The sequence below is a fragment of the Narcine bancroftii genome, chromosome 2 (genome assembly GCF_036971445.1).
Source record: "Narcine bancroftii isolate sNarBan1 chromosome 2, sNarBan1.hap1, whole genome shotgun sequence".
Lineage (NCBI taxonomy): Eukaryota > Metazoa > Chordata > Chondrichthyes > Torpediniformes > Narcinidae > Narcine > Narcine bancroftii.
In genome coordinates, this window is record NC_091470.1 from 358,203,499 (window position 1) to 358,219,701 (window position 16,203).

Sequence of the window (16,203 nt, forward strand, 5' to 3'; positions counted from 1 at the left end):
TGTTGTTCCTCCAATCTGCAGGTGGTCAGGGTGGGACAGCACATAAGTCCATGGACCGATATGGGACCATGGGAGTGTAACCCAGAATTGAAGTGGTTGGCCACTGGGAGGTTGCTGTGGTTGCGAACGGAGCAGAGTAGCTGAGTGAAGCGATCTCTCAGTCTGTGGCCGGTCTCTCCGATGTATAGAAGGCCACAAAGGGTGCACAGGATGTGGTAAATAAGTCCTCTGAATGTACAAATGAAGTGTTGCTTCACGTGAAAGGCCTGTTTGGGGCCCCAGACCGTGGGGAGGGAGGAGGTGTGGGTACAAGTGTTGGACCTCCTGCAGGCATAAGGGAAAGTGCCGGGGGTGCGAAGAGTGGAGAGGGATGAGTGCACAAGAGAATCACAGACAGGAGAGGGAGGCCGAGAGGGGAGGAGAGGAAAAAATGGGTCTGGTGGTGGGATCCTGTAGTAAGTGTCTGAAATTTCAATAGATGATGTGTTGGATATGGAGGTTGGTGGTGTGGTAGGTGAAGTTGAGGGGGATTCTATGTTTGTTGCATCTGTGGGCAGAGGGGGCCAGGGCAGATGAGCAGGAAATGGAGGAGATATCGTTGAGGGCTGAGTTGATGGTAGTGGAAGGGAAGTGAATTCCAGGTAGTTGTGGGATATATCATTGGAAAGCTGGTCTCCTGAGATGGAGACAGAGAGATCCAGGAAGGGGAGAGTGTCAACAGATATAGACCAGGTGAGTTTGAGATCAGATGGAAGTTGGCTGCAAAGTGAATGAAGTTGACAAGCTCATTGCGGGTGCATGAGGCAACCCCGATGTAGTTGTCGAAATACCAGAGGAAGAGTCGAGGGGTCTTTCTTGTGAAAGCTTGCAGCATGGATTGCTCTACAAAGCCCACAAACCGGCAAGTGTAGCTGGGTCCCATGTGGGTGCCCATGGCTACTCCTTTGATTTGGAGGAAGTGGGATGAATTTAAGGAGAAGTTATTTGGAGTGAGGACAAGTTCTGCCAGGTGGAGGAGGGTGGTGGTAGAAGCTGACTGGTAGAGTCTTTGGTCCAGTCAGAAGCAAAGCGCTTTCAGACCTACGGAGTGTCAGGTCACTTGTCTGAGTGCTACTGGTACCATGTAAGCCAGTTCTACCTATCACATGGTCGGCGACTAAATCAGCTCCCCCGCAAGGCTTGCCTAGTGCGGAGGGTGGCTAGACACCCTGCATGATGAAAAACAAGACCTGTCAGAGGGCAGACGAACCCTTTCGTAGGGTCAAAGGCCATTTAGAAAACACGTGTCCGTGAAGCATGGAAAGGGCATCCCTTGCGTCAAAGCTTGGTCTGGCCATTCACTGCAATAGAACTTCCCCAGCTGCGCTGGACCTCACCATACTGCTAGATCCGGGAGCGGATGTCGGGAGGGTGGGTCTGGATCTGGCAACCCCCTACTCATCTAAATCCATTCATGCACATGCTGTTCCTTACTGAGGAGTGGGGTATCCTCATATCAAACCACATAAAATGGCTGGAAGGAACCATCATCATCCTGTAGAATGGGTAGCCAGAAGAGAGGGATATATATATATATATATATATATATAAAGGGATTGGACATCCATCATGAAGATGGGTTAATGTGAAACTGTGACAAGACTCAACTACAGCATTTTGGGATTAATTTCTCACTTTGTAGTTTTGTGTGGGTCCTGACAAGGGGTAGTAAAACAACTGCTAATGCAATTAAAGTGCTGACATAAATAGCAGTGGCATAGCTGGGGGAGGGAGGGGGGGCAGGGGCAGGGGGATTGACCGCTCCCCCAGAGCACATTTGTTCAAAAGTGGCACCTTTTTCTTCAGACCACCGCATCTGCCCTGCCGTCTCCTTGTGTGCCTTCAGTCGATTGGGTGTACCGTGACAACGGTGTGCCCCCTGCTGATTGGGCATGTACACAGTCCTTCATGCCATGCAAGCACGAATTGTTGTGAATCCAAGGCGCGAAAATAATTCGATTTATGTTCGAAGTAAATCAGAGGGGAAGAGCCAGAGAGCTGTGAGTGAAATGTTTGTTTTATTTAAAAACTGAATTGTAAATTGTGCCTCACAGTTCAGGTGGGCTGAGGGGAGGGTTTGGAATTGGGCGTCGGGAGCTCTGGTGACCGGAGCTCCTCATGCCAGAGAGATAGTGGTCTTGTTCTTTACCTGAATATATAATGGAAGCTAAAAATAATAGGTTGTCATATGGGTTTTGGGTAATGTTTGGTACTTTGTCAATTCTAGCTGTGGGGATCCTCCCAAATCTTCTGAACAGTGTAGCTCTTTCTAGTTCTCTGTTTCTAACGGACAGGGGCAGAGTTCTGTAGCTGTGCTAAATATTAGCATCAGTGATAATTTGTTTGTAATAGTGAGTGACAACCTGATAAATATGAAGCAGGTTGCTTGATGTGGCCTGGAAGGATGCAAATGTAAACTAAAGTATAATAAGCTAATAACTTTGACTAGAAGAGACTGTTCTCCTGCTGGAAGTGGTCTATGGGTCTTAGTCATATTTTCCTAATAAATATGCAGAAATTATAGTTAATAGCATTCAGATTAAATCACTTTCCTTGTACGTATGCGAATATCCTGATGTGAAATTGGTGTTCTTTTTTTTTCTAACTTTATTTATTTGAAAAATTATTAGTAATTATACAAAACACAGTCAATAACAACATTTTTATATATTATATTCCCACCCCACCCCCCACCCCTTCAGCCAGCTCTCTTAAGGAGAGCCAAAATAAATGAAGAAAAACTAAAAATAAAATAATTCAAGGTACATCTAAATACATATAATCCAAATATGGTAACCACTTATTAACAAAAAAAGAGTAATTAGCCTGCAAAACATACATAATTTTTTCCATCACGATACAATCTTTCAATTCATTCTGCCACCGCATTATATTAATCACTCTATTATCTTTCCTTGTACTTGCTATAAATTTTTGAGCTAAGGACAATGCTAAATATACAAATGCAATTTGAAATTTATCCAACCCCATTCCCTGTAAAGGAATCACATAACCCAATAAAAAAATGGATGGATCTAACGGTAACTTAAACTTATACAATTTTTCCAAAATTAACTTAATTTCTTCCCAAAATGGTTGTACATACGCACAGGACCAAACAGCATGTAAAAAAGTTCCAACACTTGTATCACATCTAAAGCAGAAATTTGAATTACTAAAGCCATATTTTTTTCAATTTCTCGGGAGTTAAATATAACTGATGCAAAAAATTATAATTAACCATTCCATATCGTGCATTTGTCAATCTAGTAACATTATCATGGCGAGCTCTCCACTGGCCACCGTGACAGAGGTGCACCAAAGAAAAGGTACAAGGACTGCCTAAAGAAATCTCTTGGTGCCTGCCACATTGACCACCGCCAGTGGGCTGATAACGCCTCAAACCGTGCATCTTGGCGCCTCACAGTTTGGCGGGCAGCAACCTCCTTTGAAGAAGACCGCAGAGCCCACCTCACTGACAAAAGGCAAAGGAGGAAAAACCCAACACCCAACCCCAACCAACCAATTTTCCCTTGCAACCGCTGCAATCGTGACTGCCTGTCCCGCATCGGACTTGTCAGCCACAAACGAGCCTGCAGCTGACGTGGACTTTTCACCCCCTCCATAAATCTTCGTCCACGAAGCCAAGCCAAAGAACATTATCATGACACGGATCCATCCAATATTCTTCAGGAAAAACAAAAGTTAAGTCATTTTCCCATTTAAGCTTAGATTTTTCCCATTATCTTGTAGTACTTGATACATAACAATAATATAGCCCTTTTTTGGTATAGAAGAAATCAAAGACTCAAATTCTGACAATACAGGTAAAATCATCTCTCTACCATATATATTTTTTACCAGTGACTGAAGTTGATAATAAACAAACATAGAATTTTCCACGTTAGCAAAATGTTCTTTCAATTGATTAAAAGAAAGAAATTATCTTTCTACAAAACAATCCTGTAATGTTTTTATACCCTTAAAATCCCAATTCTTTAAATGACTATTAAATAATGAAAAAGGAATAAGCTGATTATTATATAATGGCATTAGAATAGATAATTTATTTTTTGATCCTATAATCTTATTCTTTTTTTGTCCATAATGTCAATAAATGTTTTAATATCAGCATATTATACTCCTGTAACAAATCTATATTCCACCAAAATATAAATTGATGCATTGCAATTTCAGAAATACATGCCATCTCAACTTTAGCCCAACTTGGAGGCCGATGCAAATCCATCAAACCACTAATAAATTTAAGTTTGGCTGCTTCATAATAGTTCTGAAAGTGAGGTAATTGTAATCCACCTAGTGCATACTTCCAAGTAAGTTTATTTAATGCTACCCTTGGTAATTAACCTTTCCATAAAAATTCCCAAGTGACTTTATTTGAGTCCTAAAAAAAAGTTCTTTGTAAGAAAAAATGGTATTGATTGAAGCAAATATTAAATAAGTGGAAAAATATTCATTTCCGGCCAATTAGAGTTAACAGATGGTCCTTCCACTTAATTAAATCTGCTTTAATCTTTTTCAACAATGGAACATAATTTAATTTATATAAAGATTGATACTCAGTATTCACAATTATTCCTAAATATTTAATTTTATCCAACCATTTCAAATTAGTAACATTTTTATAAACTGAATAATCTCCTTCACTAATCGGTAAAATTTCACTTTTATCCCAATTAACGTTATATCCAGATAATGATCCATACTGTAATAAACATTACTGTAAGTGTGGCAAGGATTGTTCTGGGTTTTTTTAAATATATCAAAATATCATCTGCAAATAAATTAATCTTATACTCTTCATCCAGAACTCTCATCCCTTGTATATGTTCATTTTGCCTTATTAATTGAGCTAATGGTTCAATGGCCAATGAAAACAGGGCTGGCGACAATGGACAACCTTGTCGGGTAGAACATGTCAATTTAAACGACGACAAAACTTGTCCATTTGTCACCACCCTAGCAGTCGGGTATGTATATAAAGCTTTAACCCAAACAATAAAAAAGGGCCAAATATAAACTTTTCCAAAACCTTAAATAAAAAATCCCATTTGACCCTATCAAAAGCTTTTTCTGCATCAAGTGCAAGCACCATTGGATGTTTGGGTTGCTGCTGGTATGCATTGACAAAACTAATTAATCAAAGAATATGATCTGAAGCATGCCTATTTTTAATAAAACCCATTTGGTCTACATGTATCAATTTAAGCAAATATTTAGCAAGTTGATTTGGTAACATTTTAGCCATTATTTTATAGTCCACATTCAATAAAGAAATAGGTCTATATGAAGACACCTTTAACGGATCTCTATCTTTCTTTGGAATTACAGTAATTAAAGCACTGGAAAAGATTCTGGTAACTCAATGTTCAGTCACTTGTTGTAGTATCTCCCCAAACACCGAAGATAAATCTTCATAAAAAGCTTTATAAAATTCCACCGAAAACCCGTCATCGCCTGGTACTTACCATTAGGCATTTCCAACATAGCTGTCTTAATTTCTAAATCTATAAATGGAGCTTCCAGATCTATAATATCCTCTTCTTTTAATGCTGATAACGTTAGTGTAGATAAAAAGGAATCAATAGATCCATTATCCCGTCTCCCTTCAGAAGTATATAATTTTTTAGAAAATTATTAAAACTAGTCATTGATTTCCTGTGGTTTATAGGTAACTGTTGAATTCTTTTTAACAGCATTAATAACCCATGAAGTCTGTTCCTTCTTCAACTGCCATGCAAGTGCCTTCTCACCCAACTCATAATATCGTTGCTTAGATCGATTAAGTAAACATTCAAAATGGTAAGTCTGTAATGTATTATATCACAATTTCAATTTAGTTAAAGCCATTTTCTGATCTTCTGTCACTTTTTTCTGAAATTCCTTCTCCAGTTCATCAATTTGCTTTACAAATTTAAGACTTTCAGCCATATACCCTTTCTTAACTTTAGTAGTATAACTAATTATTTGTCCTCTTAAATAAGCTTTTAACGCATCCCATAACACTTTTAACTGAATTAGCATTTTTGGTTAAGAAAAAAATCAATCTGTTCCTTAACAAAAGTAACAAACTCAGGTTTTTTCAACAACATTGTATTAAATCTCCATCTATAGGATGAATGTACTACCTCTAAACTTTCATAGGAAAAAAATAATAAAGAATGATCTGATATAACTCTACTCTTATATTCTGCCTCCAATACCTTTCCTTGTAAATGTGCTGATATTAAAAATATATATATTCTAGAAAAGGAATCATGTCAGGAAGAATGAAAATTAAAATCTTTCTCTGTAGGATTAATCCTTTTCCAAATATCTACCAGATTTAAATCTTTAATTAAAGCCCAATTTGTATCACCATCTTTGATTTTCTGATACATTTTGGGGATTTATCCATCAAAGGATCTAAAACACAATTAAAATCCCCCCCAACTAAAATATTTTCATTAGCTTGACTTAATAACAAAAAAGCATCTGAAATAAAACATTCATCATCTACATTAGGTGCATAGATATTAAGTAAAGTCCAAAGTTCATTAAAGATTTTACAGTCCACTTTTAAAACCCTACCAACATTCCCCTCTACAGTTTGTAACTCAAAAGATAAATTCTTATGAACTAAAATCGCTACACCTTTTGCCTTAGAGTTAAATGAAGAAAAAAAAACACATGACCAACCCAATCTCTTTTCAATTTCAAATGCTCTTTTTTGGTCAAATGTGTTTCTTGTAAAAAAGCAATATCAAACTTCATTTTCTTGATATAAACTAAAATTCGCTTTCACTTAATTGGTTTATTTAATCCCTAAACTTTAAAAGTTGCAAATTTCAAACTAGACATCTTAGCAGACTAACAATATAATCACGTAATACAAAAAAATCGCTCTCCTACTAATAAAAAATCCACTCTCCCTCTCCTATTATTATTTTAAAAAAAGTGTATATAAAAAGGAATATAATTAATTCCCCCAAAAAAAGATTAAAAAAACACCCAAAGGTAGTAATGCCCTAAAAAACTGAGTGTGGTAAAACCCACCAGTGGCAGATGACTATCAAAGATTTCAATGCCATCCACCTCCCCCCAGCCAGATACAATATATATAATACAGCTCAATGTCAAAGAAATATTCAGCCCAACGACTCCAGTCCCAATGACTAGTTTGGATCTTCAACATCAATAAGACTGTGTGTCAAAGCCTCCTTCTTCCCATCTTTCTCATTCTTTCCATTCTGTCCATTTCCATGTCCATTGGCCCTTCTTTTAGGCGACGACAGCGAGACTCTTTCCTGACTACATAGATCCGGTAATGAATTAACAAAAACCATTGCATCGTGATCATTCTCAAGGAACTGAGATTGATAATTGCCATATAAAACCTTCAACACAGCAGGGTATCGAAAAGCAAATTTATATCCTTTCCGCCACAACACATCTTTGGCCGAATTAAACTCCCGTTGATGTCTAATAATTTCTTGACTCAAATCTGCATAGAAGAAAACTCTATTGTTCTGAATCATCGTTGGAGATTGACTTTGTCTTCCCTTCTGTACCACCAACTGCAAAATCATTTCTCTATCCTGATAATTCAGGCACCGAATTAAAACTGCTCGTGATGGCTGTCCCGGTAACGGTTTCTTCCTTAGCGCTCTATGTGCTGTCTCCAATACTAAACCACCAGGAAAGAACTCTTTACCCAACATCTTGTGGTTCCAGTCCTTAAAAATTTTTATTGGATCTACTCCCTCAATATCTTCTGGAAGGCCTACAATTTGTACATTATTTCTCCGACTTTGATTTTTCCAAGGAATCAGTCTTTTTCAATAAATCTCTCTTCTGGATTCCCCAATTCACAAATGAATCTTCCACTTTCTCTATTTTATCCTTATTATGTACGACTTGCTCTTTACATTCAAAGAAAGCTATCTCAAGCTTTTTAAAATGTTCTTGTACTACATCCACTGAAGTAAGGCATTTATTAACATCTCTCTTAAGTGTAGATATACCTTCAGACACATTAAACATTGTATTTGCATTTGGTGAGACATATTATCCATATCGTAGGCAATCCAAAAACAGTAAAAATAGAGTTCAGTCCAGATTCCAGTACCATATCTTGGGACCCACCTTCTATAAACTCCTCTGTAATACTTAACCTAGCTGGGGTTCTCTGTGGCTTGGAAGTTCCCGACGGCAACTCCGTGGTTCCAACTGGACATGTAGGCCTCAGTTCTTCAGCACTTTTAAAGAGTAGTTTATTTCTGTAGTTGAGTCTTAGGTTTTTTAATATTGGCTGCCATTATAGACAAATAATATACTTAGAAGTAGAAATAAAGCGTTTATATTGCCTGAAGAGGGCGCACAAAATCAATGAACCGGTGCGGACTCGATAGGCCAACATGGCCTGTTTCCGCTCCGTATATGGTTATATTCTCAAAGCCACTAGAATTGAAATTCTCCGTTTCTTGCACCCCCTTCAACAAGACACTGACAAATTCAGAGATCTTTAAAGGTAAAGTTTTAAAACGGGTGTTTAAAAAAACTGGCAGGGGAGGATTATGACCGCACATCTGTCCTCTACGCCATCTTGCCACGCCCCCCCAGTGTTCTTTGATGAGGATTAGAATTTAGAAAAATTAGTGTGTGAAAGATTAGAAAACAGGAACTCTGAGAATGATTGCAAATTCAGCAACATTGAGTTGGGGAAATTTATCATTTCTTGCAGCTGGAACAGAGATGATGAATACCTCAGACATTTTAAAAATAGGCTCTTCGACTTCAGGGCTCCTCGCACGGGGCCAAAACTCCGACTTGCGACTATTGTAGGATCTGAATCATCGTTCGGAAGGTGGAATAACGGAAGAATTCAGCCACTGAAGTTGGAATTCGAGGGCCAAACCCCTCGGGACCATTGCCTGAAGAGGGCGCCCAAAATCAGTGAACCGGTGCGGACTCGAAAGGCCAACATGGCCTGTTTCCGCTCCGTATATGGTGATATTCTCAAAGCCACGAGAATTGAAATTCTCCGTTTCTTGCATCCCCTTCAACAAGACACTGACAAATTCAGAGATCTTTAAAGGTAATCTTTATCCCTCCCTCCTCCAGTTATTCATAAAGCTTTCCTTTCTGTTGTTGCCTTTCAAGGATTCAACTAGGGAGAACATGAGGAGATGAAAATCCTGTCAAAGACAACTGTTATTTAAACTTGAGAGGTCTACTCACTACTTTTTGATTTATCTTGGCATTTACTGTCTCAATTCTGGTGACAAATTCCACCACTTTTAATGACTGATACTTTTGAAAATAACTATCTAGATCAGTGGTTCTCAACCTTTTTCTTTCCACTCACCTACCACTTTAAGTAATCCCTGTGCCATCGGTGCTCTGTGATTAGTAAGGGATTGCTTAAGGTGAGTGGGAAGGGAAGGTTGAGAATCACTGCTCTAGACCAAATTGTGACTGAAATATCTTGCTTGAGAAAAATGGCCATTGGCCCATTTCCTTTGGAGTTCTGAAACCATGCACATAACGCGCCAATGAGGTACCATTAAAACAGTGGGTCGCAAACTTTTTCTTTCCACCTTAAGCAATCCCTTACTAATCACGAAGCACCTTTGACAAAGTGGTATGTGAGTGGAAAGAAAAAGGTTGAGAACCACTGATCTAGTACCAACGTTAGAGTACATCTGTGCTGAAATTAACCTTTTATAATGCACAAGAATGAACATGTAACCCTTCAAGTACCACACAGATCTTCATAGGTAGCAAAATAGACATTAAATCTTTTTTTTTTGGTGAATGTTACTTTTGAGACGTCATGGAGATGAGTGGTACAAAAGAGTCTACTTTGAGATCCTAGTGTGAAAAGTACGTGCCTTCCTGTACTTTGCCTCATCAGTAGCCATGAAATTATGCCTGGCAATTTTAAATATGTGAGACAGTTTTCAAATTGTAGAGTTCAATTTATGATCATGCTCCCGGTTCACTGGACAATTAAAAGGGATGGAGCGACTTCAGCTAGAAGCCCCTCCAATTGATATTTGGCATTGAATGAACCCAGTCTGATTCTGCATCCTTAAAGGGGCAAACCAAGGGTCCATCCTTGAGGAGGCTAAATCAGAAAAAAAACTGCTATGATTCAAAAAGAGAGGCAAAAAGAATATATTCCATCTGTGAAAAAGGTGGCTTATATTCATTGATGCACATAGGCTCAATGTACTTAATTCAGTGGACATACAGATTAAAGATTGAACTCCTAATGTGGGTTGAACTCACAATTTTGTGATTGCATTTGTTGACCCCAATAGATAACTGAAACAGTTATTTTGGCCGAATGTTGCTCATGAGTTTGGAATTATTTTCTTTGTGAGTTGCTCACCATTTGCCATTGCCAAAATTATCCTTGTATCTTTCAAATGCATTTTGTTTTCCTTTCATTTACCACTTGATTTATAACAGAACATTAATGATGTTCAGGTTTTTATATGATCACGAGTCAGGTTAATGGAACGATCATTGCCCTGATGCCAGGCCATTTTCACACCACTTTTTCATGGAATCACGTTTCCATCACTATCCCACCTTGTACTAGGCCCACTTCAATCCCCATTCTCAACCCAACCTTTCATTTTGAACAGCTAAGAATCAACAGAGTCAGGAAATAATTAAACCCCGACCAGTGAAGTGCATGCACGTCCTCATTCAGTGCTTGCAGTTCACCGGCTTTTTGCAGAGAGCCATCTATTAAACAGCTTGTGATTTCCTTCACACAGCCCCTCTTTTCCTCTATATCCACGTGAGATGAAAATGCCTCCATTAATTTAAATGGTAATAAGTATTCCCATAGGTATGGAAAATAATCTTCAACAGATCGTAGAGCAGTTCAAGGAATCAAATAAGAATATATTTGGCTAAATTAACCATCCTTTACCAATATTCTCAGATTCTTATTCAACTATTTAGGACAAATCTTCTTAAATTGTTGGCACAACTTCAGCCTCTGAGGCTACAAAGATGACTTTTTCAATAGTTTCATAGATCTTTAAAGGTTTACACATGGGAATGAAAACAATCAGTGTTGTAACGAATGATTCAAAAGTTCAGATCTGCTGACCACAGCCTTATAGCATCTTATGAGCCAAACATCCATTCCTGATTGACATCATGAATGTCGATGTTTAATCAGGTAAAAGGCAGCGAGAAGAAATCAGTTTGTTCTCAAAAATTGTGCAGTTTCTGTGCCACATGTTTGCTTTGGAATCAAATGAGTAACATTGTATGTGGAGAGGAAATTAAAAATGCAGGGTTGTAATTTACAGTGGAGCGGGAACCAGATTTACAGACTCTTTCTGCTTAAGTTCCAGCTCTAAATGCACCACAGCTGAAACACAGCTCGGCTTCAACACTGACAATAACACCAGAGTTAAAATGACCACCTCTTAACTGCTGCCAAGCGTAGCCCGTTATACTGTTCAAAGGGGGATAAAGTTTATGATCATTAAGGAGTGCTTGCTAGTGGTGTTCAGTTAATTAACTTGAGAGACATTTCAGTTCTATGGGGGAGTTCAAACATAACTAGTGCACTTGCAGAATGATCCTTTAGTTGGGTGAAACACATAAAAGCCCCACCTTTGTTCTACAATGGGTAAGGATAGATTGTTTGAGTTACTTTTGGTCTCCATTGAAAAGCAGTTAGCTACTGAGGGGTAGATTGTAATATAGTTATAGATAACTTTGCTAGAATGAAGCCTAGATGAAAGAGGCTGTTGTAGTTGCTGCATATGTTTTTCATATTGCTTCATTTTGTTTTCATTTTATGTTTAAAATATAAAATAGTTAACTAACATCCGTGTTTCTGTTATGTTTTAATTTTAAATACAATTTACAGTTGTGTACTTCCTTTAAAACTGCATCTTGCTCAAGTTCATGGATGGGAGAGGTCTGGAGGGTTATGGAATGGGAGCAGGTCAGTGGGACTAGTGAGATGATGGTCAGCACAGACTAGAAGGGCTGAATGGCCTGTTTTCTGTGCTGCAGTGTTCTATGGTTCCTTAAGTTCCTTGTGTTTTGATGTTAAATACAAAATAAAAATGTATAATGGTTTTTCAATTATTTGGTATGCGTCGTGGCTGTGCACACGTTAACTTCCTTAGTGCGCTGATTATAAAATGTGTGTGCGCACCTTTTTATGTGCTCTCACTCCCCTTAATGCCAAAACCTGGCTACGCCATTGATAAACAGTTTGGAGAGACATGTTTCAACAATACTTACTCATGGTCGGTCACTGGATGGAAAGTCCGGAAATGGTTCATTCATGAGTTCAAAGTGCCTCATCCTGCTACTTTAAAGATTCATTTAAAATATCAGTCCCAGCCTTCTTACAAACCAGGTTCGAGGGATAGTTCCGCTATTAGTGGCACAGCAAAAAATGGATTACACCCTGTCCTTGTTCTTCAAAATTATCCCCAAAGAGATCAGTGCATGTCCCATTAAAAATTGGTTGTTATTTAGATAAAGGCCAACTGACGAACTATGACTGTGGATATTTATCGATCAATCTATATATTTATTATTTCTTTCCATACTGGGGTATTAAAGTGTACTCCCTGACTTATGGCCTATGCGACTTATGTCCATCCACACAAATGACCAAAATTTTTTTAAAAATAACATTTACATGGTTTATGTTGTAAATTGTATTTGACAAACTATAGCAGAGCCAAAGTCCATACTTACCTTGTTAATTGGCATCCAGGAGTCTGTAGGCTGGGCGCGGCCATCTCAATTCCTGTAAGCATGCAGAATCAAGATGGCTGTGCCCAGCCTATGGACCCTGGGATGCCGACCAACAAGGTAAGCATGGTCCAGAATGTGGAAAGATCCGCCAAGGTTGATCAACAAATTCAGGCAGCTTTAAGTTGTTTCTGTCAAATCTTCGATGAAAATAAGTTCTGATTAAAAAGTTCGCTTTAAGACTTTGGTACTCCATGTTCACAGGCAAAATTCTGACTTGCGTCCATTTCAAATGACAACCAATCCTTTGGTCCCAATTACTGTCGTAAGTCGGGGAGTACCTGCATTGGTGTATTTTATGTACCTGTTTGGCTGCAGCAAGTATGAATTTATGATGCAAATGTATATTGAACTCATGCATCTGACAATAAACTCATTATCATTAGATATTTGTTCCAGCAAAAAACACATCCAAAGTTTAGTTAGTTTCAGTAAAATGACTGTGGTGATACACCATTAGCCTACTGCAGGGGGCGATCTCTGTCCCTGCAGGAAGATCACCGGAGGACAGACCATACCTGGCTGGCTGTCAATCAGCCGACCTGAATAGTTCTAACTCCACCCGGCCGGTTGTCAATCAACCGCCCGGGATATAATCCTGAGCTGGCCCCTCCCCAGCAGTCGCTCCGGAGTTACCAGTGCAGCTACCACTGTAGCAGAGACTTTTAACTGAATAAAGCCTATTGTACAGTCTTTCTCGAGTTTTGTGTCTGCTTCCTGCTGCAGCCGTGCATCACAATCACTAATGATACTCTTTTCTCCTTCTTATGACACATGAAAGCTTACTTCCAATTTCAAAACAGTTATTTAATCTAACTCTGGAGTTCACTCAAATGCTATCCTTAGATTTCAGATTATTTAATGACATTCTTTCCTGCTGCAGTAGGAGTTGAATTTATGTCCTCAGGAATTTACTGGCCTCTGGATTACCAATCTAGCCACACAACACTGAAGTGCCACTACCATATATTCAGTAAAATCCCTGTTATCTGGCATTCAAGCAACTGGTAGCCTCAGGCAACCGGCAACAAAAAAAAATTGCAGAAAATAAATAAGTAAAAAGTACAGAAGTTTAAAATTTGCATGTCTCGATGTTAGTTCACCAGCACACAATCTTGTGCAAATAGAAAATGCACTCATCTCGCATCTACCAATTCCCATAGGTGCTGCCTACCAGGGGTTTTACCATACATAGCTTTAGGAAGGTATGACATCGAAAACCTCAGCAAGAGTCTGCGGAAAGTGTGCTGACCGGCTGTATCATTGCCTGGAATAGTGGTACCAATAACACTAAGTAGAAAGACCTGCAAAAGGTAGTGGGCACAGTCCATCATCTAGAGTCTATTGTAATGACTTAGGAATGGGTGGCTAGTAAAGGTGTGGCTGGCTGAAGAGCCTGCTGTCTGATTTTTTGATTCTTATGAATGAATGTTATGCAGTTATTTCATTTTATTGAATGTGGAAGTTGATTTATCCTTGTAATAAGCCTCAGGTCTGTTCACAGATTAATGTGAAGGTAATGGGCAGTGAAAGAGGATATTGCTGGCTACACTCTGAATGCATAAGCAGAAGGAAGCAAACCCTAATCAGCCTCTCACGTCCCTCGATCCGAGCTGATTGAATCTGAATCTCAGCACCTTTGTTTTCCTGCTCCCCTGACTTCCCCGAAGAGAATGCCTGGCAGAGAGGATCACTGGAGTCTTCCTCCTCGCCATTAACGTGATCGGTGTCTGAAGAGAACGCAAATATTTTTAAGTCTTTTGATGCAAGTGAAGGTGTCTGAGCTGGGTAATCGACGTGGTGGTTACCTGTTTAGCCCCTTCCCTGGGGAGGGGTGGTGTCTGAGGCCTAAACTGTACAATATACAGTATAATCCACATTATCCAGCACCTATGGGAATTTGCCATTTGCTTGAGATTGTGTGTTGGCTAACTGACTGCTAGGGGCCGCTAATTTTAAATGTCCTTTTTTTTTACCAATTTATTTTCCACCATGTTTTTGCCAGTTGCTTGAATTCCGGATAATGGGGATTTTAACCACTATCCTGTAGGATGACAAAAAGTGGCTGGAATTAACTGAAAGCTGAAACTGGGTGGCATTAACATCCTCGATTTTTTAATCCACGCAGTCCTCGAGAAACGTTGTGCACCAGAACTCACTAGATTTACGCTATATCTTGTGTCAAGGAATACAATGGAAAAGGAATTAAAATTAAACGTTGTTTCTGTTTCATTTCCTTGGGAGAAAGTATTAAATGATAATTTTATAATCTTGTTTCTGAATACAATGTCTACTAAATGAAATCCACTGGGTGGCAGGAGAGTCAAACCGATTCAGTGAAGAGTCCTTTGTGTTCAGTCAACCTCACTTAACATTTGATACAGTGGACTCTTCCGGGTGAAGACTGAGAAATCGCTCTGGTGAGCACCTCAGCTCTGTCTGCCACAATAGCGTAGATCCTCCAGTTAGCCACCCATTTCAGGTCTCTGTCTCATTCCCTTACTGACATTTCTGTCCATGGTCTCATGCACTGCAGACACAGATCACCTGCAAACTGGAGGAACAACACCTCATCTTCCATCTGGGCATCCTCTAACCCAACGACATTGATATTGACTTTCCCAGTTTCTGTTAAACATGCCCCCTTCTTCTCCCTGTAATCTTTCCCTCACCTTTATCTCTTGCCCCTTTTCCCTCTATTTCCTTTCACAGAGCCAAAATCAATTCACACCTCTCCTCTTAACATTTCCAATGAACACCTTTTGTTGGTCTAGACTCCTCTCCCTCTCAGTCTTGTCTTTATTCTGACACCTTCCTGTTCTTTGCTTAATTGTTGAAGAAGGGCTCAGGCATGAAACATCGGTAATATATCTTTACCTCTTCTGGTTGCTACGAGACTGGCTGAGCTCCTCCAGCATTTTTGTGTTTTTACTACAATCACAGCATCTGCAGACTTCTGTGATTCACACAAGGAAGACTGCAACTACCAGTGATTCTTTACTTCCAAGGATATTGCACGCTTATACAAATAATCTCTGACTTACAACCATAATGGGGACTGAAGAATCGGTCGTATCTCAGAAAGGACACAAGTCGGAATTCTGCCCATGCGCGTGAAATTCCGAAGTCTTAATGCAAACTTTTCAATAAAATATTTTTTACATCGTACATTTAACAATAACAACTTAAAGCTAACTGAATTTGTCGATCAACTTCGGCGAATCTTTACACACGCATGAGCACATGCGTGAGCCTTCGGTGGGTTCGCATATTGGAATCTGGTTGGCACATGTGCGGGCATTCAATGGGTTTGCGTATTGGCGTTTGGTCAGCATATGCATGAGAGTTAAGCAC